Below are 26,608 nucleotides of genomic sequence, written 5' to 3'. Positions count from 1 at the left end.
TCAACTGAGATGGATTCCCTATTCAAACTGAACCACGTAGGAAAGTGTCTTCCCAGAATCAGGCTGTAAGGTACACTGAGTCCATACAACTGTAGTCCAAGAGGACTAATCTACCTCTCACACTATCAGCAGTGGTACTCATTTCATAGACAAAATAGATACAAGAGCTAGGGTTCATCGAGGCTTATACAAAGCCTCCAGAAGTCTGATAAGGTCAAGCAATTGTGAGGCAAGGTAAAATTTCCTATGAGGAAGCCATACAAGGTCACTGTTTGAAAACTATAAAGATGAAGCCTGAGCTGCAATAAACATCATTGGATGTTAGAAATGCCAAGGTCGTGGGACATCACTAAGGAAAGTCACAGCCCTGTATGCAGTACAGGCAGCTCAAGAGTGAGGCTATGTGTGCTTCAGGTGGCAGCATGGGAAAGGCTGGGCTACCCAAGCTCTTTTAAGCCCATATGATTCATTCCATCATGAGCCCCATACGCCTGATAGAAAGCTCCAAGAGTTATGTTTTCCCTGCCAGGTTTACATCCTGCTTTGACCCAGTTTTTCCTTGCTATATCCCCATTTCTTCCTTCTGGAATGGGAATGTTTACTCTGTTCCATTAAAGACTGTAAGTATGTAACCTGTTTTGCTTTGTTTTTATTATAGAGGCTCAGAGTTAAAAGACTGCCTGAGTCTCAGAAGAGAATTCTCCACTGACATTTTGAACAATCTTAGAACTTTAAAGACTATGGGGGCTCTTGGAAATGAACTTAAAGTATTTTGCATTATGGGATGATCCTGAGCCTATGAGAACAAAAAGAGTAGAAGTTTATAGTTTAAAAGTCCAGGGCTAGGGGTATAGCTCAGTGGCTAAAGTACTTACCGTGCAAGCCTGAGGACTGGACTTGAAACACCCATAACTCAAGTGCATGCCAGGTGGGTGTGGCTGTAATTGCAGCACCTGGAAGGCAGAGACAGAGGAACTCAGGAACAAGCTAGCTAGCTACACTAGTCACATCAGTGAGTGTTCATATGTCAAGGTGACAGGGGATGGTCTCATGATGGTTAGCACCCATTGCTAATTTGACAGGACCTAGAATCACCTGGGACACAGACCTCTCAGCATGTCTGTAAGGGACTTTCTAGATTAGGATGACTGAGGTGGTGAGGCCCACCCTAAATGTGGGTGCTACTATTCTACAGACTAGTGTCTGGGCTGAATGAAAAGGAGACAGCCGAGCATCTGCACTCATCTCTCCCTGCTTTCTGACTATGGACACTGTGTGACTGCTTGCTTTCTGCTCCCGATACTATGCCTTCATTGCCATGATAGACTGTGAGCCAAAATAAACCCTTCCTTTCTTAAGTTGCTTTAGTAGGCTATTTTGTCTTAGCAATGAGAAAGGTAACTAGTACACCTATGAACGTATTTTAGCTCCTGTCCAACATGAAGTAAATCGTAAAAATTCCCCTGACATCCACAGTCAAGATATAACCATTTTAATTTACATAATTAATAAGTTAAGTCAAACTTTTATTGATGTGCCACGTAACCGAGAAAAATAGCAAAATAAAGGGAAGGATTTCTTGTAGTGCAAGAGTTTCAGAGCCCATAGTTGGCTGGGATCAATTGTTTCTCTGTCTGTACTAAGGCAAAAGCATCATGATCAGAGACTTTGGTGAAGCACATCTGCTCAACTCATGGCAGCCAGAACAACAATGAATTTGCCTATGCTAGTGGGCTGCTTCTTCACTTTAATTCTATACAGACCCCCAGCCCACTGGTAGGTCTTTCTACACTGAGATTAGTTAATCTTCTCTTGAAATGCCCCCCAGGAAAGCTCAGAATCATTCTTTACTAATGTCCTAGGTATTTCTCAAGACAGTCAAGTTGAAAAAAAATCAAATAATTTACATTACAATTAATTCAGAAATTTTAGGCAGGGATGTCAAGCTATATACTATATTTGAAGTGACTTTTCTTGCATTTTGCTTTCCTTTGAACATCAGACTACTACTTGGGGTGAAGTTCCTTCTGAGCCTGCATTAATTACTCTTCTTTTGGCTCTAATCAAATCTCTGACAAGAAGACCCTTCCAGGAGGAGGGGGTTTACTTTGCCTTCTGGTTCAAGGAGATACGGTCCACTGTGGCAGGGAAGGCTTGGCAGTAGGGCTGTGAATTGGCTATTCACATTGCCCCTGCAATGAAGCAGCACGCAGAAGACAGAAATGAGCCCCAAGGTCCACCCCCACCAAGCCACTTGTTTCATCAAGACTCTGTGTAATAAAGGTTTCACAAAGTTCCAAACCTGCTGTGGAATAATCCTTTTGTACATTATGAAAATGTGTTGCTCTCATTCTTAATAAAAAGCTTACTGGCTAGTAAGTAGCTAGGCAGGATTTTCAGGGCAAAGAGAATGCTGGGAAGAAGAAGGGCAGAGTCTGGGGAGTCTCAAGCCAGACATGGAAGAAGAAATATGGGAAGTTCATAGATGAGGTAAACAAGCCTTGGGGCAGCACATAGATGAATAGAAATGGGTTAATTTAAACTGTAAGAGCTGGCTAGAGACAAGCCTAAGCTATCAGTCAAGCATTTGTAATTAATAATAAGTCTCTGTGTGGTTATGTGGGAGTGACTGCCAGGACACAGAGAAACTCTACCTACACAAACCACCAGCACCAACTAGAGACCAGGTGTTTTGATATATAAGCTCATGGAGGACATTTCACATTCACACTGCAACAGAGCCTACTTGGTAATGTTGAAGAATAAGGCATTACTGAATGTTATTTCAACAAATTCATACTATAGCCTACATTCAAATACTTGTACATATAGGCAAATAAAGAATGCACAGGAACACACATATCTATATCCCTGGATTTTTCTTTTTTAACTACTGCACACCTTTGAAAGCATGGCACATACAGTCAGCAAGAAGACAGGACAAAATGAGGAATAAAGGTGGATAGAAGAAAGCAGGGTTTACAAAGGGAGATGTTAGAATGTCATTGGCAAGTGAACAGTCTCTTGAGGATAACTGGCCTCTGCTCCCCACAGGAAGCAGCCATAAAAGAGAGTAGGAAGGCTTCCCTTTATACTTCTCTCTACACCAAATTACTTACCTTTCTCTCCAGACAATAAACTCGAGGTACTAGCAGGTCCCATAGTTTTTCTTTTCCTCAGAGTATCCGTCCAGGAAAATCAAGACCACCACTGTAATCCGAAACAGAAAATGACATAATGGCTCTCTACAACTTATTTTTTGTGCCTCTGGTAAAAGGAAATTCTAAGACTATAGATTCAAACACTGTAGTTTAGAGAGTTAAGAAACCAAAATGCAAAGCCAGGTATGGTAGTACATGCCTTCAATCCTTGTACACGGGATGAAGAGGCAGGCAGATCTCTGTGAATTTGAGACCAGCCAAGCCTACAAAATGAGACTATCCCAACAGAGAAGGAAGAAAGGGAGGCAGAGAAGGAGGCCTAGGCTCTGGTTTCATTTCTAGCTAGATGTAAGATTCTTCACCTTTTAGGATTATATTATTTTCAACATGGCTGAGGCAATGCCAGCCCAAGTATCATTCTTATCACTTTAAGAACAATGGCTCAGTCTGTTTAGTCAGGGTTCTCTAAAGAAACAGAACCGATATGATTAATATATTCATATATTTAATATATTTAAGGCATAGTAAAAGTAGATTTATTAGTGTGGCTTACAAGCTGTGATCTGGCTAGTCTAACAATGATTGTCTCCCTGATGGAAAAGCCAAGAATCCAGCAGCTCCTCAGTTCATGAGACTAGACATGCCAGCAGTCCTGATCTGGTGCTAGAATCCCAGGGAATTCCTACAGAGCTGCTGGTCTTCAGTCTATGTTAGGACCCCAAAGAAGCAAGTTCAAACACCAATGAAGGAATGTCTGTCTCAGCAGCAGGACAAATGAACTTGCCATTGAGAGTGAGGGCAAGCAGGCAAAAAGCAAGTTCCCTTCTTCCATGTCCTTTTTTGGGGGGCTGCCACCAGATGGCGCAGCCCAGATTTAGAGTGGGTGGCCTTCACAGGTGGGCCCAGCTCCTTGGGTTTTAGTTCATTCCAGATGTAGTCAAGTTGACAAGCAAGATAAGCCATCACACAGTCCTAGCTACACATTGCTTTCATAGTAGCTTCTAAAACTTAATTTTCTTTGCAATACAACTTGGTACCTTCTACTATACTTGATAATGTACTTATATATTGTTTTCTATCATCTTTCCCAGCTAAACTGAACTATTGGGTTCAACTTCTTTGGCTCTGGCCCATAAACCTTCCAATTCTGCACACCAAAAGGTGGTGCTTATTTTCGAAGCAAAGCCAGCTAGTCCACTGGTCCAAGGGAGATTAGAAATACATGAAGCCACTGTAGCTTGATTGTGGTACTACCACAAAAAAAGCAGAGAGAGCCACCTCAGTCTGAATCAGAGGTGTCCAAGAGAATACTCCTAACCAGCTAGGTCTCAGCGGGCCTCCAAATCTGTGAGAACAAGCGCTCACTAAACATTCAGAAATGTTGTGGGCTTTGTAAGGCATCCATAGCTCCTGCTTGAATAGAAATGCCTAGAGACCATTTGGAATGGAACAGACACTCGTTTAACATCTATTGACTAAACTAAATGACTAGCTTTAAAAATAATGCAGTAATTGGACCACACTTCTGATAAATCAGAATCTTTGATGAGGTTCACCACTATTTTGTTTAAAGCTCACTAGGTGAGCTTAATACACGGTCGAGGAAGAGAACTGTTGTTATAGATTGTGTGGGTTTTGCTATGTGAGAAGGTATCCAAAAAACATATAGGTTTTAGAATCCAGCAAATATATTCAAGCTCAACTGTTCCATTTACTAAAATGTGTATGTGTCAACCATGTCATGAATTAATACATTTAAGCCTCAAACTCATCATTTAATTACAGACAACAATAGTATTTTGCTTGTAAGGTTATTATAAAGACTAAATGAGATAATGCCTAAAGTATTAAGCACAGTATGTGGTACACAGGGAAAGTTCAAAAATCTTTTTTTTTGTTGTTGTTGTTGTTTTTGTTTTTGTTTTTGTTTTTGTTTTTGTTTTTGTTTTTCGAGACAGGGTTTCTCTGTGTAGCTTTGCGCCTTTCCTGGAACTCACTTGGTAGTCCAGGCTGGCCTCGAACTCACAGCGATCCGCCTGGCTCTGCCTCCCGAGTGCTGGGATTAAAGGCGTACGCCACCACTGCCGGGCCAAAAATCTTAACCTATACCTATTGTTTGTAGTGTATCACACTTACATGAAATCTATGTCTTTCAACTCAAACTTTAAGTCCTATTTAACTCTTTCAAGTAATAACACCTTGAGTAAATTAAACTCTCTCAAGACTCCAGGAGCCGAGCAGTGGTGGTGCATGTCTTTAATCCCAGCACTCAGGAGACAGAGCCAGGCGGATCTCTGTGAGTTCAAGGCCAGCCTGGACTATAGAGTGAGATCCAAGACATACACCAAAAATACACAGAGAAACCCTGTCTCGAAAACAAACAAAGACTCTGGGAACACATGTATAAAATAATAGCCAGGCATAGTAGCACATGTCTCTAATCCCAGCACTTGGGAGGCAGAGGCAGGCAGATCTCTGTGAGTTTGAGGCCAGCCTGGTCTACAAAGTGAGTTCCAGGACAGCCAGGACTGTTACACAGAGAAACCCTGCCTCTAAAAAATAATATCTACATAATTAATTTGTTGTGAAGAGTAAATAAAATGGCACTCATGAAACACATAGCATGGGACAGGTACAACACAAATGATAAGCTTTAGAGAAGAAAGTATGGTGTTTATTACAACGTTGGCAAAAAGAGGCTACATCCCATTAAAACTTACACGTAACAATTTCATTCCTAGGAAATGGGATGTTTACAGCAGTGTTTGAGTTCTACATCTTCAAGTTTTTTTTTCAGTCTCCAGGTCTGTCTAATTCCTCCTTGAGACACGATCAACCCTCAAGTTACTGCAAAAGCAGTACGTGCCTGCTGGAGAGAGACATCATCTCTCACTTTCTTCCAAAGAAGTCTAAATTATGTCCATTAATTCAGTTATGCTTATGGCTCTTTATTCTTTAATCCCAGTCAAACCCTTTCTGAGATCCTGATGTACATATTTAACGGCTTAGTCAACATTTTCATTCACAGATGTTTATATTTCCTTTAGTTGCTATTTTTCACTGACCTTTTATATTAACAAGGAATCTCAAACAGTCCTTGGGATGAGTATTCCATCCTTAAATTAAAAAAAAAATATTTTATGTGTGTAAGTGTTTTGCCTATGCATGCATGCCTGGTACCTGCGGGGTCCAGAACAGGGCATTAGATATCCTGGATCTGGACTCACAGACAGCTGTAAGTTGCCATGTAGGGACAGGGAATCAACCTCAGGGAGCAGTTCCCTTAGCCACTTCTTGGCCACCTCTTCAGCATATCTTTTTTTTTTTTTTTTTTTTTTGAGACAGGGTTTTTCTGAGTAGCCCTGGCTGGCCTGGAACTCACAGAGATCTGCCTGCCTGCCTCTTTCTCCTGAGTGCTGGGATTAAAGATGTACGCCACTACTGCCCAGCTCCATCCTTAAATTTTTAATCCTGATTGAAGATACTAGAGACAGAGGTTCTTCCCCCACCCACCCACCCCCGCCCCGGCGCCCAAATGCCTAAAGCTCTTTGGTTCCTGGCTTTTTTTTTTCCAAAACAGAGTTTCTCTGTTTAGACCTGGCTGTCCTGGAACTCGTCCTGTAGACCATTGTAGACTGACCTCAAACTCAGAGATCTGCCTGCCTCTGCCTCCTGAATGGGTTCCTGATTTCTGAAGACCTTGTTTTCCAAGTATCATCATTCTGAATTTGAACAACTCCAGTGTGCTTCCATGTAGTCTGACTTTTGCTTGCATTATCAAAATCAATTTCTGCAACTTACAATGAAATAATTCTGATTCAAAACATATGCCACAGATTGAATTAAAGTCAAGATACCTCTGGGGAGTTGTGGAGAAAGCATTTATAGCTAGTTACTAATCTACACTAGAATAAAGGCGGTGGAATGGCCAAAATTCCAGGATAGGAAATAACATGTATTTCACCAGATCCCCAGGAGCATATGGAATCTCTGTGCAAAATACTAAAAGGTCCAAGAAGACAAATTACATACACTACACTGTGTCCCTCTGAGCAGTTAATTTATAAAATGGTAAAATGTCATATACAAATTTCCATAGCAACAAGAAATACAGGCAACTAGAGCACACAGAGTAAGACTAGTATAATCTAGATACCCAAACTGACAAATATAAGGAGATGAGCTTATATTTGAACCTAAATATACAAGTATAGAACATTGCTATGAAGATTGGATAAGCACAAGAAAACATTTTTCATAGCTAGCAATTTGGTTTTTGGTTTTTGGTGAGTTTTTTGTTTCTTGGTGTGTGTGTGTGTGTGTGTGTGTGTGTGTGTGTGTGTGTGTGTGTGTGTGTATACGCGTGCACTTTTAGACAAGGTCTTACTATGTAACCCTAGATAGCCTGCAACTCACCACGGAGATAAGGCTGGGCTCCATTTCACAGAAATCCACCTGCCTCTGTCTTCCAAGTGCTAGGATTAAAAGCATGTGCCACCACATCTGGCAACACCTGGCAATTTGGATAGGCCAGTTCTCAGCATTCCTAGATCCTTTCTGCTAAATACTAATAAAATGGTCCATAGAGATATACACATATTCAATTAAGTGTGAAAATGAAAAGCACCTGCACACATTTCCAAATGCCCCCTAGAGAAGTAGTTTTCCCTCAGATTAAGAATCATGTTATAGGCAATCACACGTAAAAACACAGAAATAGAATATGCTAAATAAAACAGCAGTCACTCAGATACTATGGTATATTTACAAGAATGCATGCTAGGTCTCTGAGTCATCTAGCCTGTGGGTCCTGGTGCCTCCAGGCAGTATCAGAGGTAGGCTTACTCTCCTGGTATAGGTTGTAGGAGGTGGCCAGTCCTTCAATCTCTAGCACGACTGGTGGGAAAAAAAAATATCAATGTAATGATGCCTAATGACACTCTGCTATACTCATGGATTGGTGCCTGGCCAATTGTCATGACAGAGGCTTCATCTAGCAACTGATATAAATAGATGCAGACCCACAGCCAAACACTAGGCAGAGCTCAGGAATCCTTCAGAAGAGGAGGAAAAAGGATTGTAGGAGCCAGAGAGGTCAAGGACTCCATAAGAAAATCCACAGAATCAACTAACCTGGGTTCCTAGCAGCTCACAGAGACTGAACTGACAACCAGGGAGCCTGCATGGGACTGACCTAGGCACTCAACCAGGGAGCCTGCATGGGACTGACGTGGGCACTCTGCATATATGTGACAGTTGTGTAGCGTGGTCCTCTTGTGGGACTCCTAATAATGGGAACAGAAGTTGTCTCTGACCCTTTTACTAGCTTTTGGGAACCTATTCCTCATACTTGGTCACCTTGCCCAGACTTAATACACAGGGAGGTGCTTAGTCTTCCTGCAACTTGATATGCCTGTTTTGTTGATATCCATGGGAGATATGAACAGAAATGGAGGAGGAGTGGATTGGGGGTGGGATTGGTGGGGGGGAAGGGACTGGGAGAAGAGGAGGAAGGGGAAACTGTGGCCAGTATGTAAAAATAAATAAATAAATAAATAAATAAATAAATAAATAAATAAATAAATAAATAAATAAGAATGCATCCTGTCCAGAAAGAGTCACCATTTAAGAATCTGTCAGTGTAGAATAGGACACTGACTCCTCATCTGGAAAAGTGGCAACTAAAAGAGTTCAACATAATCCTCTTTCCTACAGGAAGTGTATTGGGCTTATCAAATAGAGGAAAGATAATTTTTACATAGGAAGACCCTGTCTCAAGAAAAAAGACATGATCTCTTCCCTGTAGAAAATTCTCAAAGAATTAATAAAAAGATATTTTAAAAAATAACGATCTCCACACATGGAAGTGGAAATATGATGATTATCCACTTTTTTGTTATACAATGGTATCATATTAGTTGTGCTTATATGTTTGCATATATTTTTTACATATGCATGTTGAGTGTGTATATATATATGGATAAATATATGCTAATGTACAAACTGGACTTGCACGATTTAATCTATTTCTGTGATGTATATTTTTTACAATGACTAGACACTTTTACATACTTAAAGAAACAGACAAAGCAAGGCTTGGTGAAATATGCCCATAATCCCAGCACTTGGGAGGCAGAGACAAAAGAGGAGATCAAGACTATCCTGAGTTAAATGAGACCACGTCTCAGAAACACAAACAGGGCCAGCAAAATGGCTGCATGTTTTGTTGTTTGTTTTAGATTATAATTACATTTTTCTCTTCCCTTTTCTCCCTCCAAATCCTCCCATATATTCCTCCTTGCTCTCTTAATTTCATGGCCTCTTTTTACTATTATGTGTGCCCACATACACACACACACACACACACACACACACACACACACACACATATAATACATATGCTTAAATATAACCTACTCAGCCTGTATAATGAATATTTGCTGTGTGAGTCTGATGACCTGTGTTTAATCCTCAGTAACCAAGGCAGAAGGAGGTAACGGACACCTAAAAGTTGTCCTCTGACCTCTACAGGCAAATCATGGTTCATGTGTGCGTGCGCACGAGCACACACATACACATAATTTTCTTTTAAATTCATACACAAAAGAAACATTCAAATACAGAGAAAATGGATCATGTTACTCACCTAATCATAACCCTTAAGTAGGAACATTTCTAACTGTCGCTACAATAGAGCCCAAATCCCTCACCACCTAGCCCTCAATCACATTATTCTTATATGGCTACAGCAGTACTTCAAATGCTCTACTCCTATGAGACATCTTCTGATTCCTCAAATCCACTATATATCTAGCTTCAGGCCTGTGTACAGGTTTATTTCCATGACCTGGAACACTTCTATCTACTCAGGATCCACCTCCATCTATCACAATTCTGCATTCAATTCACTTCTATCTGAATATCTTTTTTAATGAATTTTGTTTTATTAACATACATTGCGTTTCATTGTATTTTCATACACATATATTATTGGACTTTTGTTGTTATCACTTCTTGAAGGACATCTCTGACACTCTAGACAGAGTCAGTTCCCATTATAAGCATCTATAGAAACGTTTTTACTCAGAGGCCCTGATGTAGCCAGAGTGTACGCTGATGTCTAAGGCTCCTGTTGCCATCGAAGGCCCTGTGGATGACCGGGGTCTAGGCCCACACCTGGGGCCATTTCATGGTACAAGGGCCAAGCTGCCATTGGGTCCATGAAGATCTGAGTGACCTGCACTGCCAACCAGGGGCATGGTGACATCCAAGCCCGGCTGCTGTCAAGGAACAATCTGGGCCCATTGTCCAACCACAGCTGGGGGCTTGTATTGATGTCCATGGCCCATAGTGCCACTAAGGGTCACAAAGACATCAAGGGCCTGGTCAGCCACCTATGGCCAGGTTAGTGTCTAAGGCCTCTGCTGGGACCATACAGATCTGAGTAGCCTATGCTGACAACCAGGCTGGGCATGGTGTCATCCAGGCCTGGGCTGCTGCCAGAGGCCACGTCTGGGTCCGTGGACCTGCCACAGCCACAGTCTGTACTGCCTGTGTGGATGTTCATGGCTCCTATTACCACCAAAAGCAGTGAGGACAGGGCTACACAGAGTTGGCCCCGCCCCTTACCGGTTGCAGCACTAAGGAGAACTGGCCCTGCCCTGCACCAACTGCAGCACAGAGATGCAGATTATCCGGTGCCCCTCGTGGGAGGTCCGGCTCCACCCTTCATCTGCCATATAGTGGAGTGGGAGAGAGAGAGAGGACCTCCCCTCCCCGACCCTTTACCGCCTTTGGCAGGTGGGAGAGCCAGTGCTGAAGTCACGAGAGTGGGAAAATTGGCACTGCCCCTACCACAAGCCCTGACCCTCACCTGGCAGCACAATAGAGCTGACCCTGATGGCACGGGCACAGGTGAGCTGGCCTGTGGGTGTGAGAGCAGGAGAGCTGCCCCTGCCCCTTTCCTCTTATGCCATGGGGTGGCAAGGGTAAGGGAAAAATGACCCTCACCCCTTGCCCCCTGTGACAGGCAGGAGAGCTGGCCTCACTATTCTAACAGCCTCTAACCACAGGCCACTTCACCTGTCAGTCCTTGGTAGCAACTAGAGCAGAGCAATACAGTGATCGCTAGGTATTAGGGTTGGTTTCAACATCAACTTGTCACAAATTAGAATCACCTCAGTAGGTGTCACCTGAAGAAGTATCCAGACTGCCTTGGCTGATGTGGGCAGACCCAGGCTGACTATAGGAGGCCACTCCTGGTAGCAGCCCAGAGAAAACGGGTATGGCAGATGGCAGATTGATGTCTTTCCCTCTCGACACCAAGTTAATTTACCCTATTGCTGCTGCTGATTCCTTCCCTGATAAGGAATCCAGAATTTCAAGGTGTACCAGCTAGTTTTATATCAATTTGACACAAGCTAGAATCACCTGAAAAGAAAGAACCTCAACTGAGAAAATGCCTCCATAAAATTAGGCTGTAGGCAGGTCTGTGGGATATTTTTCCTGATTGATGGTTCATATGGGAGGGCTCAGCTCACAGTGGGCAATGCTACTACTTAGCTAATGGCTCTGGGTGCTATAAGAAAGCAGGCTGAGCAAGCCATGTAAGCAAGACAGTAAGTAGCACTCCTCCATGACCTCGGCATCAGCTCCTGCCTCAGGGTTCCTGCCCTGACTTCCTGTGATATGGAAGTTTAAGCAAAATAACCCCTTTCCTCCCCATGATGCTCTTGGGTGTGGTGTTTCATCACAGCACTAGTAATCCTAACTAAGACTCCAGGCTTCTATCATGGACTAAGGACCAGTGGATCTCCAGAAATCTTCCAGGTTTTTGGTGCCTGGTAGACTGAGGACTACCAGGTTGTCAGCACCTTCAAGGAGAGACAGCTACTGTGGGACAACTTCAACTTCTCAGATAGCCAGTATCAAGGACAGAGCAACTACCAGGTCCCCAGCCTCTTGGGTGATGCAGCTGTTGTTACTATTTTTAACATAAGCTGACTGAAGAAATTAGTGTGTGTGTCACACACACACACACACACACACACACACACACACACATACATATACTCATATTCATCCCATTGGTTCTGTTCCTCTAAAGAACCCTGACTAAACTGAGCAGTGGTGGTGCACGCCTTTAATCCTAGCACTTGAGAGGCAGAGGTAGGTAGATCTCTGTGAGTTTGAGGCCAGCCTGGGCTACCAAGTGAGTTCCAAGAAAGGCACAAAGCTACACAGAGAAACCCTGTCTCGAAAAACCAAAAAAAAAAAAAAAAAAAAAGATCCCTGACTAATAAATATACTGTCATTGCCATTGCCATCTTTAAGGAGGGGTAGGAGGTGGTCTGGTCTTTCTTGAGGTAAGATTTTGCTATATAGCCCTAGCTGGCCAAGAACTTATTCTCCTGCCTCAGCTTCCTGAGTGCTAGGATTACAGGCATGTGTCACAGAGCACTGTTTTTATTCTTTTTTCTGTGAGTGTTCAGTGCTGGGGGTCAAACCTAGAGCATCACAAATGTTAAGCATGGGCTCTACCACTGAGCTACAACCTCAGTCATATTTACCATATATTTTTGCTTTTCTGAGACAGGTCCCTTTATGTAGCTCTGGCTTGCTATACACATACATACATACACACACACACACACACACACACACACACACACACACACACACATATATATGACTTGCTATATAGACCAAGCTGGCCTTGAACTCAGAGGTCCTCCTGCTGCCTCTGCCTCATAAATGCTGAGATTAAAGGCATGCAACACCATACCTAGCTATCTACCACTTATGGTGTAGCTACTCTGGGTGACTTTATCAAATAAGGAAAGGGATTATTTTGAGAGAAGATCTCACTGTATAGTATAGCCTGGCCTCAAAATCATTATCCTCCTGCCTCAGCCTTCTCAGTATTAGGAGTGCTGGCAAGGGAAAGGATTGTGTACAGGATCACACAAGTGAGAGAGTGCGGGGACAGGGTGATCAGGGAAGGAAGGGAAGGGAAGAAGGCCATTACAAAGGCTTGGAGGCCAATGGAACAATCCAGGTAACTTGATGGTGGACCTGAACACTGTAATTCAAAACAAAGTCCCACTTACTTCCAGTGTATGACTTCACAAGATGGACTCAGTGGGCTCTGGATGAGGGCAGCACAACATGATATGCCTAAAAGAAACCAAAAAGAAATCAGCTTAATATCTTCTATCAGAAGAAAATATTTAATACCATTAGATGTACACATATAATTATACATTTTATATATCTGTATGTTATAAATACATATACGTATGTAGATGTATTTGCAATAGCCCTTATGTTGGGTTCCACATCTGTACATTCAGCTATTGGGAATCAAAAATAATTGAGAAAACAATGGACTGAATAAATATAGACATTTCCTTGTTATTATTACCTAAACAATGCAATATAACAACTATTTATACAGCCTTTATATCAGTGGTTCTCAACCTGTGGGTTCCAACCCCTTTGGGAGTCAAATGACCCTTTCACAAGGGTTGCCTATCAGATATCCTGCATATCAGATATTACATTACAGTTCATGACAGTAGCAAAATTACAGTTATGAAGTAGCAATGAAAATAATTTACTGGTTGAGGATCACCAAAACATGAAGAATTTGTATTAAAGGATTGCAGTATTAGGAAGGTTGAGAACCACAGCTTTATATTGTGCCACATATAACTAGAGATGATTTAAGTATATTTCAGGGCCAGGCATGGTGGCATACATCCTTAAATCTCAACACTTAGGAGGCAGAGGCAAGCAGATCTCTGTGAGTTTGAGGCCAGCCTGGTCTACATAGTGAGCTCCAGGGAAGCCAAGGCTATAAAGACCTTGTTTCAAAAAACAAAAAAGTATATTGTGGGTATGTGCATAGATTATAACTTAAGTTGCATTTTATAAGACTCAAATATGCAAGGAGGTTTATAACTGTGGGGTTTCTGAACCACATTCTCCAAGACATAGCATCTTAAGCTAAAGCAATGCCAACTGATTGTGGAGATCACAAAAAAAAGTTGGTGACAAATATGAGGTTTCTAGATGTATAATGACCAAAATTTAATTCAAAATTAAATGCTTAATGAATCCAAGGTGCTTCTGGAAATGTTCCCCATCATGCAATTTCACTGCAGACTTGGCTCTAAATACACATGTACACTTGCACTGAGCATGCTGTTATGAGCAGTAGCAAATGCTACCTGAAACAGCTCAGCTCAGATTGTAGACTGCTATATATTAGGGGTTGTAGTACTTTACAGTACAGTTTTCTGCTTCTGTAGAGACATAATGGATTAATTAAGAAAAAAAGACTTTTAATATCCTCCTACGGTCATTCTTCAGCATATATTGAATACTTTTGGTTTGTATTATATTAGGATGTTCCATTTTTAAATTTCTCTTTGAGCTGCTGACTTGAATTTCAAAAAAAAAAAATCCAAGTGATTTTTGACTTAGAACTATGACAGAAGTTCCAAGAATCTCTGGAAAAGCCCTAAATATATCTGCATTGTTTTGTACTACACATTTATATAAAGCAGAGATCTCAGTATTGACAATCATAAAATTAAAGCTATCATTCATCTCTGAAAACTATAGATGTTCTATATCTTGCAATACCATGATTTAGTTCTGTCTATAAAAATAAAGCACATCCATCTACTTAGTATGCTGATTTCCTTTTGTCTTTAATAGATGAAAAAATTATATGTATACCAAAGAATTCTCATACAATAAATTTCTTTAGGATTATCCAGAAATGTTTTGCATTGTATACCTATGTATGTACCTATATACCTGGAGTATCATCAAATTTCCTTGGGCAAAAATGTATCAAAAGTGGGGAAAGGGATTTTGAGTTTTCAATTTTTTTTTTTTAGATTTACTTGTTTTATTTTATGTGTATGAATGTTTTACTTGTATGTATATCTGTGCACCACATGCACACCCAGTGCCTGCAGAGGTCAGAAGAGTGTATGAGATTCCCTGGAACTGTAGTTTACAGACAGTTGTGAACCACCGTGTGGGTGCTGGGAATCAAACCTGTGTCCTCTGCAAGAGCAACAAGTGCTCTTAACTGCTTATCCCCCTGCCCTCCCCTACAAGAAGTTTAATAAGACTTGATGTAAGGGACTTGAGACTCCAAGAATTTCCTTTGGTATAAATGAAGATTCCTGGAATCAATTCTGCTAGGATATAAAGGGGCATTCTATACATACATGCATAGTTGTAGATATGGTGCTATTTATTAAAGGCTTCCCATGTGCTTAGTAGTTTATTATAGTCTTATTTACACTTCTGATCACTCTGTGAACTCTTATTCAACTTTATAAGTGTAGAAAGTGAAGCACAGGAACATTAAGGAGACTGCTTAGGTTCACACTCTGTTACTCAGTGGTAAAGATGGGGTCAGAACCCAAGTTAGTGGGCCTCCTAAGCATGGATCCAATAAAGTTTCAACCTTGGATTCATACTCCCCACACTACCTACACACTTGCCAAGCAGCTGAACAATACTCTCCAACACTAATGATATCCCAGGACAGACTAGGGGAGAGACGGCATCTGCAGGTATGGTGTACAGTGAAATTCTGTACTTGTAGTCCAGAGGCTTCCTCCTGTAAGCTTATTGGGGGGGGGGGCGTCTTTTTTTCACAGGCTTCTCGTTCTGAGAGCACTCTGTCTCACAGAAGCAGCATACCTACTGTTAATATTCTGATCCTGCAATTGGGGCCACCCTATGCCCTGGCATAAAAGCCTATTTTAAGGGAAAACTCCTCCCATTTCCCTCTCTTCTACTTTCCTCCCAGGAGGAATGCACCTCTGGAACCCCTCACCCTTCTCTATCTCTCTTTCCCTCTTTCCCCCCACCAAATAAAACTGTTCACTGAGCACTGTCTGCATGGCATCTCTGTCTCTCACCCACTGTGGGGCACCTTGGCTCTACCCGCCAGACCCGCCAGCACATGTAATATAATACCTACCCCTCAAAGCTGTATCAAGTTAAGGACAGTCCCAAATAATGACTAAATAACAGCTGAGTCACCTGTTCCATTTCATCCCTCACACAATCAAGAGACTACAACAGCAAATAGAGTAACGTATTTGGGTCTGTCCCTCTCCTCTCTAAATGACAACCAGGGAACTCTGAATGGCCACTTCGCGAACTCTAAGCTTATATGCAAACTGTAGGCATTTGGAGGGGGTGGTGAATAATTTCCTCAGGTTTACAACAGGCCCTTGTCACTCTTCTGCCCAACTGAGGAAAGAAAAGGAAACAAACAAAAAACTGGGGGTGCCAGGCGGCGGTGGTGGTGCACGCCTTTAATCCCAGCACTCAGGAGGCAGAGGCAGACAGATCTCTGCGAATTAGAGGCCAGCCTGGTCTAAAGAGCAAGATCCAGGACAGGCACCAAAAACTGCACAGAGAAACCCCGGTTTTTTTGGGGGGAGGGGGGGGAAACCTGTGGGTAAGAAACATGTCCTCCAGCAGGTAGCAAAAGCTGCTCAGAAGAGTTACACAGACTACATTAGTGTGGGCCCCAACTCGGGCTTTAGGTTGGCCTTCCAGGTGGTTTTCCCCTCCCCCCAGCACGCATGCGCACGTAGAGCCCAGGCACCAGGCTCGCACTCAGGCTCAGAGGCTTGCAAGCACTCTGCACGTGCAAAAGAACAGACACGCCCACACACTATAATACCACATTCCTCTACACATCCTTCTGCGGTTTTGATGGCACCAAGTCACCGGACACACAATCCCAACTCTGCAGTTGTGTAAAACATACACTTGCTTCTCCCCCATGCACAACGTTACACACACAAGCTCCGTGACAGGGCAAAAGAGTGCAGAGGTCCCTCCATCTTGCACTGTTGCTGAAGCCATATCAGGTTTAATGGGACTTTGATCTCCTTGATGGAGAATACTGTGGAAAATCACCATCTCTATTCTAGGACCCGAGACCAAAATACTCCAACTAACAGAACTTAGCTTCTGTTAAACTGCTTACTTGTACAAACCTCCCTCTGCAGCTGATAATAGGATGTGGGTTTTGCCCTTTAAAGGCCCCTTGATCAAAATGCTCGGGGTTACACTTAAATCCGGAATACCTGGGTCTAGTCCCAGCTGTCTGGAATAAATAAATAAAAAAATCTAACTATAAGTAGTGGTGGGCTCACCTTAACGGCGGCTCGCCACGTACACAGTTTTGTACCCCTCACACGCTTATCCCCCGTGCCTGTCGAGAACCTTTTGTCCTCCCTACCAACAACAAACTTTTGAGGCTGACCTGACCAACTAGCCCTCCTGCTCCAAAGACAGAGCCAGCCTGTGCATGCCACGTGCACGCAGCGGGAACCGGCAGTCCCTCCGCCCCAAGGAACTTCTGCCAGGACAGCGGCTGAACCCCAGGGTTAGAGAGGTGGTACCTCCCACGGGCCGGCCATCAGGAGATAGGGTCGCTAGCCGCTCCGCCTAAGGTCAGCCGCTTGGCCTACTCTATCTCCTGCCCATCTGAATCCAGGAAAAGCAGGGGAGGGTTTTCTCAACTGCTCGGGAGAAAGCACTCACCCGGTTTGCAAAGCCAATCTGCTCTTCTCTCACTTCTGCCAGCAGCGAAGGGATTCGGACCACGTGGGAGCCACGGTCTCAGGGCGGGGATAGGGGAAATGACTCCGAAAAGAGGCGGTCCAGAGGGAGGTGCCTGGATAAAAACAGTGGCTGGTGGGGCCAGGACCTACAACATGACTTCTGCCATCACAGTGAAGTCCGCCATCAGAAGACTGAAGGAACTGAAAGACCAGTAGAAGCATACCGTTTGAGACCTGCCTGTGCTCTAATAAATGGGTTAATTTACGTAAAAAAAAAAAGTTGAGAAGGCACTGCCAAGAGGAAGGGAATGGGAGGACTCAGAGAGTAGGAAAACTGTGTCTTTGATCAAAAAAGTGTATTGTGACTATCTTGGAAATCCACCTACTCAACCAGGATTCCAGAAGCAACTGGACTAGACCATTTTCTCAGTGTTGGGCCTTAAACTTGATTACCCCATACTATGGGTCGCTACGGCTAAAACCCTTGCGGGCAGTTGGCAAGGCAGGAATCTGCTGATCTGGGCACAGGACCTTCCTGTTCTACGGAGGCCTTAATAAACTTCGTGGGCATGTGATTACTGGGTGGATTAAATTAACCACATCTTAAAGTGTTGCTGGTTTCTATTGTACCACTTTGGGCACCAAAATGTAGTTGTTTGGCTTTTTACTCTTAGCTCTTTGGGGGGCCTGCCACCCAGCTCCCAAATAAATCACACACAGAGGCTTATTATTATTTATAATTAATAATTAATAATAAATAAATTACTTATAAATGCCTGGTCTTAGCTTGGATTGTTTCTAGCCAGCTTTTCTTAAAATATCTCGTCTACCTTTTGCCTCTGGGCTTTTACCTTTCTCTGTTTCTGTATATCTTCCTTTCTTACTCGGTTGCTGGTTAAGTGGCTGGCCCCAGCATCCTCCTGTCCTTGTTCTCTTGCTCTTTCTTCTTTTTGTCCCAGATTTTTCCTTCTATTTATTCTCTCTGCCTGCCAGCCCTGCCCATCCTTTCTCCTGCCTCACTATTGGCCATTCAGTTCTTTATTAGACCATCAGGTGTTTTAGACAGGCACAGTAACACAGCTTCACAGAGTTAAACAAATGCAACATAAAAGAATGCAACACATCTTTACATCATTAAACAAATGTTTCACAGCATAAACAAATAAAACACATCTTAAAATAATATTCTACAACAGAATTTAATGGCTTGTTAATAGCCTGAATGACTACCAAATATGAAGCTGTTGTCTAAAGTTTTGATAAGGTGTGTGTGTGTCTCTGTGTGTGTGAGAGAGACAGAGAGACAGAGACAGAGAAAGACAGAGAAAGACAGAGAGACAGAGAGAGAGACAGGGAGAGAGACAGACAGACAGAGGTTGATTTTTGGAAAGGCCAGCTTCATTCAATGTGATAGCAGAAAGGGTCTTTCATATCCCCCTCCGTAGGAACAGAATCAGTCCCAGAGTGTCAGTGAAGTTGTACCATACATAGTTGGGCAACATATATGACATGATCGCTAGTGTGAATGGCTCTTTCTCTATGAATTTCCAGGCATGGAGGATCAAAGTGGTCTTCTTATAATTGTTGCGCACAACACACAAATATACACTTGTTTGGTCTGGTCATTTAAGAAACATTTACTGCGGCCAGGGACTGTGTTGATGTACATGGCTCCTGTTACCATCGAAGGTCATGTGGATGCTCAGGGTCTGGCCTTCCACATGGGGCCACGTTAGTGTCCGAGAGCCATGCTGCCACTGGGACCATGCTGATATGAGTGGTCTGTGCTGCCATCTGGGGTCATTATGTCATCCAGGCATGAGCTGCTGCCAAGGGCCATCTCTGGGCCCACAGCCTTACAGCAGTTAGGGTCTGAGTTGACATCCGTGGTTCCTGTTGAAGGGGTTAAACTCTCCCCCTTTCACAACTGAACTTAGATTCCAGTTCTCTGAGAAGGACAGATATCTTTTCCAACAAAGGGCATCTATCTACAAGGCCCTTACATTCAAGGTAGAGGGAGAAAACAAACACAAAGGGTCTAAGTCAACCTCACAGTATCTCAAGGACAAACCCAGCAGCCCCTTCTGAGTCACGTCCAAGCTTGTGCAGATGTGTCCAAAAATAATAAAACTAGACCTCAGCCAATAAAAATATACTAATGTAACCACTGCCTGATTAACCAGTTAGGAAACTGACCCTGAAACTCCCCTTAGCTGTGCTTAAAAGGAGCTTGCACATCCCTCTCGGGTCCTCACCATTTTGTACAAGTGAATGACCCCACATGCATGCTGGTATAATAAACACTCTTTGTTTTTGCATACTATTTGAGTCTAGGTCTTCCATCAGCATTTCCTCAGATCCTACACTGTTACCACATAGGGCCCTGCGGATGCCTAGGGTCTGGTCAGCCACCTGAGACCATGTTGTTCAAGAGCCATGCTGCCACTGGGGCCATACTGATCTGAGTAACTTGAGCTTCTGCATGGGGCATGGTGATACCTGGGCCTGAGCTGCTGCCGAGGGCCATGTCTGGGTCCATGGTCCTGCTGCAGCTGGGGTCTGTGTTGATGTCTGTGGCCCATGTTACCACAAGGGGCCATAAGAACCATGCATGATGAAATCTGAGGGCCAGGCTGAGTTGGCTCTGCTCTTCTCTGGCCCTGGGAAAGCTGGCCCTATCCCTCACTGGACATTGCAGCAAGAGAGCTGTCCCTCACCCTCACAGAAGAGCTGGTTGCAATGACCTGGGCCCAGAGAGCTGGCCTCTTGCACTCAGGAGAGATGGCCCCATCCCTCAACACGGGCAAGGGAGAACTGACCCTGATGGCACGGGCCTAGGAGAGCTGGCTCTACCCTTCACCGGAGAGGGCAGGCCCAGTGGCAGGATCTGACCAGCTCAGCTACTACCCAGGCCCACATCCAGGGCCTTGGGTTGGCCCACCCTAACATTTACCCCATCTAGGACCTGCTGGAGTATGTGGAAAGGACAGGTCCAGTGGGAGGATAACAAGCAGGATCTCCATGAGTTAGAGCAACAGCAGCATATCCGAGAGGAGTTTCAGTGAGGGTCCAGTGATGATGGTGTACCAGAGGCCTTGAACCAGACCAATGACTCATTGCAATGAACATTTACAAGTAAAGCTGATGGGACAGGAGAGTATGTTGCATGATGCAGCTTGGCTCCCAATGCCATTGGGATGAATGAGGAAGTGTTGGAGGGGCAGGAAAGATGGAGGAGCAAGGTGGGTTTTTGTTTGTTTTGGTTTTAATTTTTTAAATTTTCTTTTCTTTCTGCAAGGGTGAAGGGCAGATATGAAGGAACTGGGAGGTGGGTGGAATTGGGGTGCATGATGTGGAATATCCAAGGAGTCAATAGAGAACTTATACTTACAAATTTTACTCCCCATTATGTTCCTAGCATTCTTTTCATTACTGGGTGGGGGAGATACCAAGATGAAAAATATTGCTGATATTTATAATAGAGTGTGCAATTTAATAATTACCCCATATAATTTTAAATCTCTGAATTTGATGATTTATTGGTAATTGAGAAAGGAAATATTTCTTAAACACACACAGATGAAAGTAGAAACACTTACCAAGATATAGAGACTTGTGCAAAGTAAATTCTTGGAAAATGTTGCTAAGTAAAATTAGAATAGAACCTGATCAGCAAACTGACAAGTAGGCCACCCTGTCCATTTCAAGGTTTGGTTTGGGTAGCTTTAGCATGCCCACATACGTAATCTCTATCAGGCCTTTACTTCTGGCCCCACACTCCCACGATGTCTTCTTAACATTGTTATTGAAAACTGGGCTCTTTAAACTCAAGGAACAATTAGAAGGATTGATAAATTAGTCACGAATAATGTGCTAATGGAAAGATATTGGCAAATTATATATCCCTACTGCATGTATTAATATTGTCAACAGGATCTAGAATCACAAACATCTGGACGTGTCTATGGACGTTCCTAGATGGGGTCAATTGAAGTGGGAAGAATCAACACAAATCTGGGCAGCATCAATCTGTAGTATGCTGGGGTCTCAGATTGAATCAAAAGGAGAAGGCTAGCTGAGGACAGCTTTTATCTTCCTGCTTTCTCATTGGGGATGAAATGGGACCAACTGTTGGAGAATACTAATTTAAGGTGTGTTGCATTCTTTTATGTTACATTTGTTTAACTCTGTGAAGCTGTGTTACTGTGTCTGTCTGAAACACCTGATGGTCTAATAAAGAAGTAAACAGCCAATAGCAAGGCAGAAGAAAGGATAGGCAGGGCTGGCAGGCAGAGAGACTATATAGAAGGAGAAATATGAAAAAGAAAAAAAAAGAGAGAGCGAGCCAGGGAAGGAGGAGGATTCCAGGGGCCAGCCAGCCAGCTACATAGCAAGTTACAGAATAAGAGTAAGATTTACAGAAGTAAGAGAATGGGAAAAGACCAGAGGCAAAAGGTAGACAGGATAATTTAAGTTAAGGAAAGCTGGCTTGAAACTAAGCCAAGCTAAGGCTGGGCATTTATAAGTAAGATAAGCCTCTGTGTGTGATTTATATGGGAGCTGGGTGGTGGGCCCCCCAAAAGAGCAAAAACAACCAACAACAATCAACTGCCTCCAAATTCTGCTGGAATAACTCCCCACCATTGTAGACTACGCCCTCAAGTGGTGCGTCAGAAGAAGCCCTTTCCTGAGTTACTTTATTAGATATTTTATCGCAGCAGTGAGAAAGGTAAAAAATATTCTTATTGACTATATTCTTCCTTCTCAGTAACCAAGAAAATATTAAAAAAAAAGACCTTCTAAAGATAATTCATTATATAATTAAGGGGTGACAAGGAGAGGCAGGAAATTTTGAATTTTCAGGCTTTAAAGGGTCAGCTGAAGCCAGATGTGGTGGCACATGCCTGTCATCTCAGTACTTGGGAGGTGGAGGCAGGAGAATCAGGAGCTTAAGACTAGTCTCTGATACATAGGGATCTTGAAATCAGCCTGAAAAAAATAGTAAATAATCAATTAATCAATCAATCATTCATCTGGTAATGTGGTACAGGCTTATAGTAGACATATTTTCAAACAAAAGGTAGCTTTCAGATGATAGAATATAGAGGCAAACTCTGCTGTCTGTGAAGCTGGCCTCATATCACACTGCAGAGGAGATCTGTTACTTCTCCAGCTATGTTAGAAAGCCCAGGAAGTGGAACTTTCCCTGTGATGTAAACTGGCAGGAAACACACCCTTATAATTTACATCTTTTTGTTCAATTCAGCTCCTTGAAGAATAAAGGAAGGTGCTATAATATACCAAAAATGGGAAATTTTATAGCAAACAGCTGTCAAATACACAAGGCAAGCCTAAGTCCAAGGCCTGACTGATGCAGTGGTAAAGATACAATGAATGAGTTTTTAGATTCAGTGAAAGGAAACAGAAGTTTAAAAGTATAGTTTCTGGTAGTCCAAATACCAAGAAGAATGCTCTCCCCACAAAAGGCCTGAGGACGTCTGTGTATGTTGCAGAATGTTCCATTACTCAGAAGCCAAGTCTACTTACACTATGATTGGCTTTATATTCTAGGATCTATGCTGAAGAAAATGATTAGAAAGCCTGGGTCCCATCAGAACCCATGTGATTGGAGGCAAAGTGAAACTGATGACAGCTTTCCTATGGAGAGAAGGGGCCAAATGTAATATAGCCTTAAAGTAGTCCCTCCCAGACTCCCATTCTACTGTGCTCTGGGAAGAGAATCATAGGCATTCTTCTAGGAGTCAGACTAGCTGTGGGCCAAGTTTGCCTGTAGGGCCTACTTGGATAGTGCAAGGATGCCAGAATGATGGAGTAAAGCCTTTCTTCTATAGAGCTTTGATTTTCCTGAGGTAAAGGTGGGAGCCACAGGAAGCAAAAGGCAGTAAAATCAGGGTCAGCTAAGGAATTTTTGTTCTCCTTCCCTTCTGCTGATCTTCACATCCATCCTTTCATTATTGCCAGTCCTTACAGAACATCGGTTTGGAATGGACTGAGAACTAAAGGAATATCCAAATATACCTAAATTGAGGGCCTGAAAGATTCAGTACCAAGGTCAGGTAATCACAGAGGCCAAATCTTCTGTCCTCTGGTTCTTACGTTTTCAGGTATAAATTGTATTGCATGAATAATATTTATTTACACTCTGTGTGTGTGTGTGTGTGTGTGTGTGTGAGAGAGAGAGAGAGAGAGAGAGAGAGAGAGAGAGAGACAGAGAGAGAGAGAGAGACAGAGAGAGAGAGAGAGACAGAGACAGAGACAGAGAGACAGAGAGACAGAGAGAGACAGAGAGAGTTAGAGTTGAGTGTGAAGATGCCCATGGAGGACAGAAGGCAGTGTCAGATCCCCTGGAACTGGAGTTACAGGCCATTGTGAGCTGCCTGACATGGGTACTGGAATCTGAACTCTGTTCCTCTGGAAGAGCAGCAAATGCTCTTAACTGAGGAATCTCTCCAGCTTCTGCATGAATAATGTTTTAAAATAAAATTTTTATCACAATTTGTGTGTGTGTGTGTGTGTGTGTGAGAGAGAGAGAGAGAGAGAGAGAGAGAGAGAGAGAGAGAGAGAGAGAAAGAGAGAGAGAGAGAGAGAGAAAGAGAGAGAGAGAGAGAGAGAGGACAACTTGTAGGATTCTGTTTTCTCCTTCCACCATATGAGTCCCAGGGACTGAAGGCAGGTCCTTAGTCTTGGTGACAGGCATCTTTACTCATTAAGCCACCTTACCTACTCATGGATAAATTTAATTTTTAGGCAACATGTCACTATCTAGGCCAGGCTTAGCTCAAACTCATGAGTCTCTTGACTCAGTCTCCCCAAATGTTGATATTACAGGTGTGTCTCACTATGACTAGCATTTTAAAAATAGCATAAATCTTTGTTAATTCTTTGGGAATTTTACATCATGCACCCCAATCCCACTCACCTCCCAGTCCCTTCATATTCACATCTTACCCCTGCAGTATCCTCCCCAAAGAAACTCCCCCCAAATTAATTAAAAACAATACAAAACAAACAAAAACCCACCTCACTGTTCCATCTTCCCAACCCCTCTTCATTCATCCTAGTGGCACTGGGAGCTGTGGTGTGTCCTGAAGTATACCCTTTTGTCCAATCATCTCTACCTACAAATGTTCATTACAATGAGTCTTTGGTCTGGTTCAAGGCCTCTGGCACACCATTGTCACTGGACCCTCACTGAAACTCCTCTCGGATACCCTGTTGTTGCCCTGAGTCATGGAGATCCTGTGGTTATTGTTCTGCAGGACCAGACCCTTCCCGCACTCCAGCAGGTCATAGATGGGGTGGATGTTAGAGTGGGCCAACCTGTTGTCGCATGTTCTGTATGCTGTGAATGTGTTGCTCTGATTGATTGATAAATAAAACGCTGATTGGCCAGTAGCCAGGCCGGAAGTAAAGTATAGGCAGGACAAGCAGAGAAGAGAATTCTGGAAGTGAAGGCTGAGTCAGGAAACACTGCCAGCTGCTGCCACCATGAGAAGTAAGATGTAAAGTACTGGTAAGCCACAAGCCACGTGGCAACTTACAGATTGATAGAAATGGGTTAATTTAAGATATAAGAACTGGATAGCAAGGAGCCTGCCACAGCCAAACAGTTAATAAGTAATATAAGTCTCTGTGTTTATTTGGGTCTGAGCACCTGCGGGCCTGGGAGGGACTGGAGAAAACTCCAACTACACCAACCCAAGGCCCAGAGTGTGAGTCTGAGTGGTAGCTGAGCTGGTTTGGTCTGGGCTACTGCAACTGCCCCCCTCAGTTGAGGGGCAGAGCCAGCTCTCCTAGGCCCATGCCGTCAGGGCCAGCTCTCCCACATCCATGGTAAGGGGTAGGGACATCTCTCCTGAGTAAGTGCCAGGACTACCTCTCCCATGTGGGATTTGGCCAGCTCTCCTGCTGCAGTGTCCATCAAGGGGCAGGGCCAGCTATCCCAGGACCAGTGAGGAGTGGAGCCGGCTCAGCACTGCCCTCAAATTTCAACATGCATAGTTCATATGATCCCTTGTGGTAACCCAGGCCATGGACATCATCACAGACCCCAGCTGCAGCAGGAACCCAGATATGGCTCTCGGCATCAGCTCAGGTCCTGGATGTCACCATGGCCTGGTGGCATCTTAGGCCACCCAGATCAGTATGACTCTGGCAGTAGCAAGGCTCTGGGACACCAATATGGTCTCAGGTGACTGTCCAGACCCTGGGCATCCCCACAGCCCTCAGTGGTAACAGGAGCCATGAACATCAACTCAGACCCTGGCTGCTGCTGGGCCATGGACCCAGACATGGCCCTAGGCAGCAGCCCTGGCACAGACAATATCATGGTCCCAAGTAACAGTGCAGGCCACTAACATCAGCATGGCCCTGACCATGCCCAACTTTATACAGATAATTTCAAGGTCTCTTCTTATCTTTTTTTTTTTTTTTTTTTTTTTTTTTTGGTTTTTCAAGACAGGGTTTCTCTGTGTAGCTTTGCGCCTTTCCTGGAACTCACTTGGTAGTCCAGGCTGGCCTCGAACTCACAGAGATCCGCCTGGCTCTGCCTCCCGAGTGCTGGGATTAAAGGCGTGCACCACCACCGCCCGGCCCTTTTTTTTTTTTCTTCTTATCTTAACAGTATGGATTTCCACTAATTAAAATTTAGTGAACATAATTATACAAGTCTAATCAGCATTACCACCAAGAGTGTTAGATATTGGGTACAATCATCAAGAATACAATGGATTCAACATAGAGGTAGACGATGTTACTATTACTTTATGAACACCCTAAGATTCTTTTCTAGGGTGATAATCCTCCACACAT

At 43.4% G+C, this 26,608-nt stretch overlaps 1 long non-coding RNA gene across 1 annotated transcript; it reads right to left on the bottom strand.

Moving 5' to 3' along the window:
- Window positions 1-3,117: 3,117 nt before the first annotated feature.
- Window positions 3,118-17,832, bottom strand: LOC131898898 (uncharacterized). Its single transcript, XR_009376036.1, has 3 exons — window positions 17,757-17,832; window positions 13,271-13,337; window positions 3,118-3,210 (listed from the first exon to the last, which is right to left on the bottom strand). It is a non-coding gene; the product is annotated as an uncharacterized LOC131898898 (long non-coding RNA).
- Between the last annotated feature and the right edge of the window lie 8,776 nt (window positions 17,833-26,608).

The sequence above is a fragment of the Peromyscus eremicus genome, chromosome X (assembly GCF_949786415.1).
Source record: "Peromyscus eremicus chromosome X, PerEre_H2_v1, whole genome shotgun sequence".
Lineage (NCBI taxonomy): Eukaryota > Metazoa > Chordata > Mammalia > Rodentia > Cricetidae > Peromyscus > Peromyscus eremicus.
The sequence above is the reverse complement of the archived record's forward strand: the minus strand, read 5'-3'. Positions and strand labels throughout refer to the sequence as shown.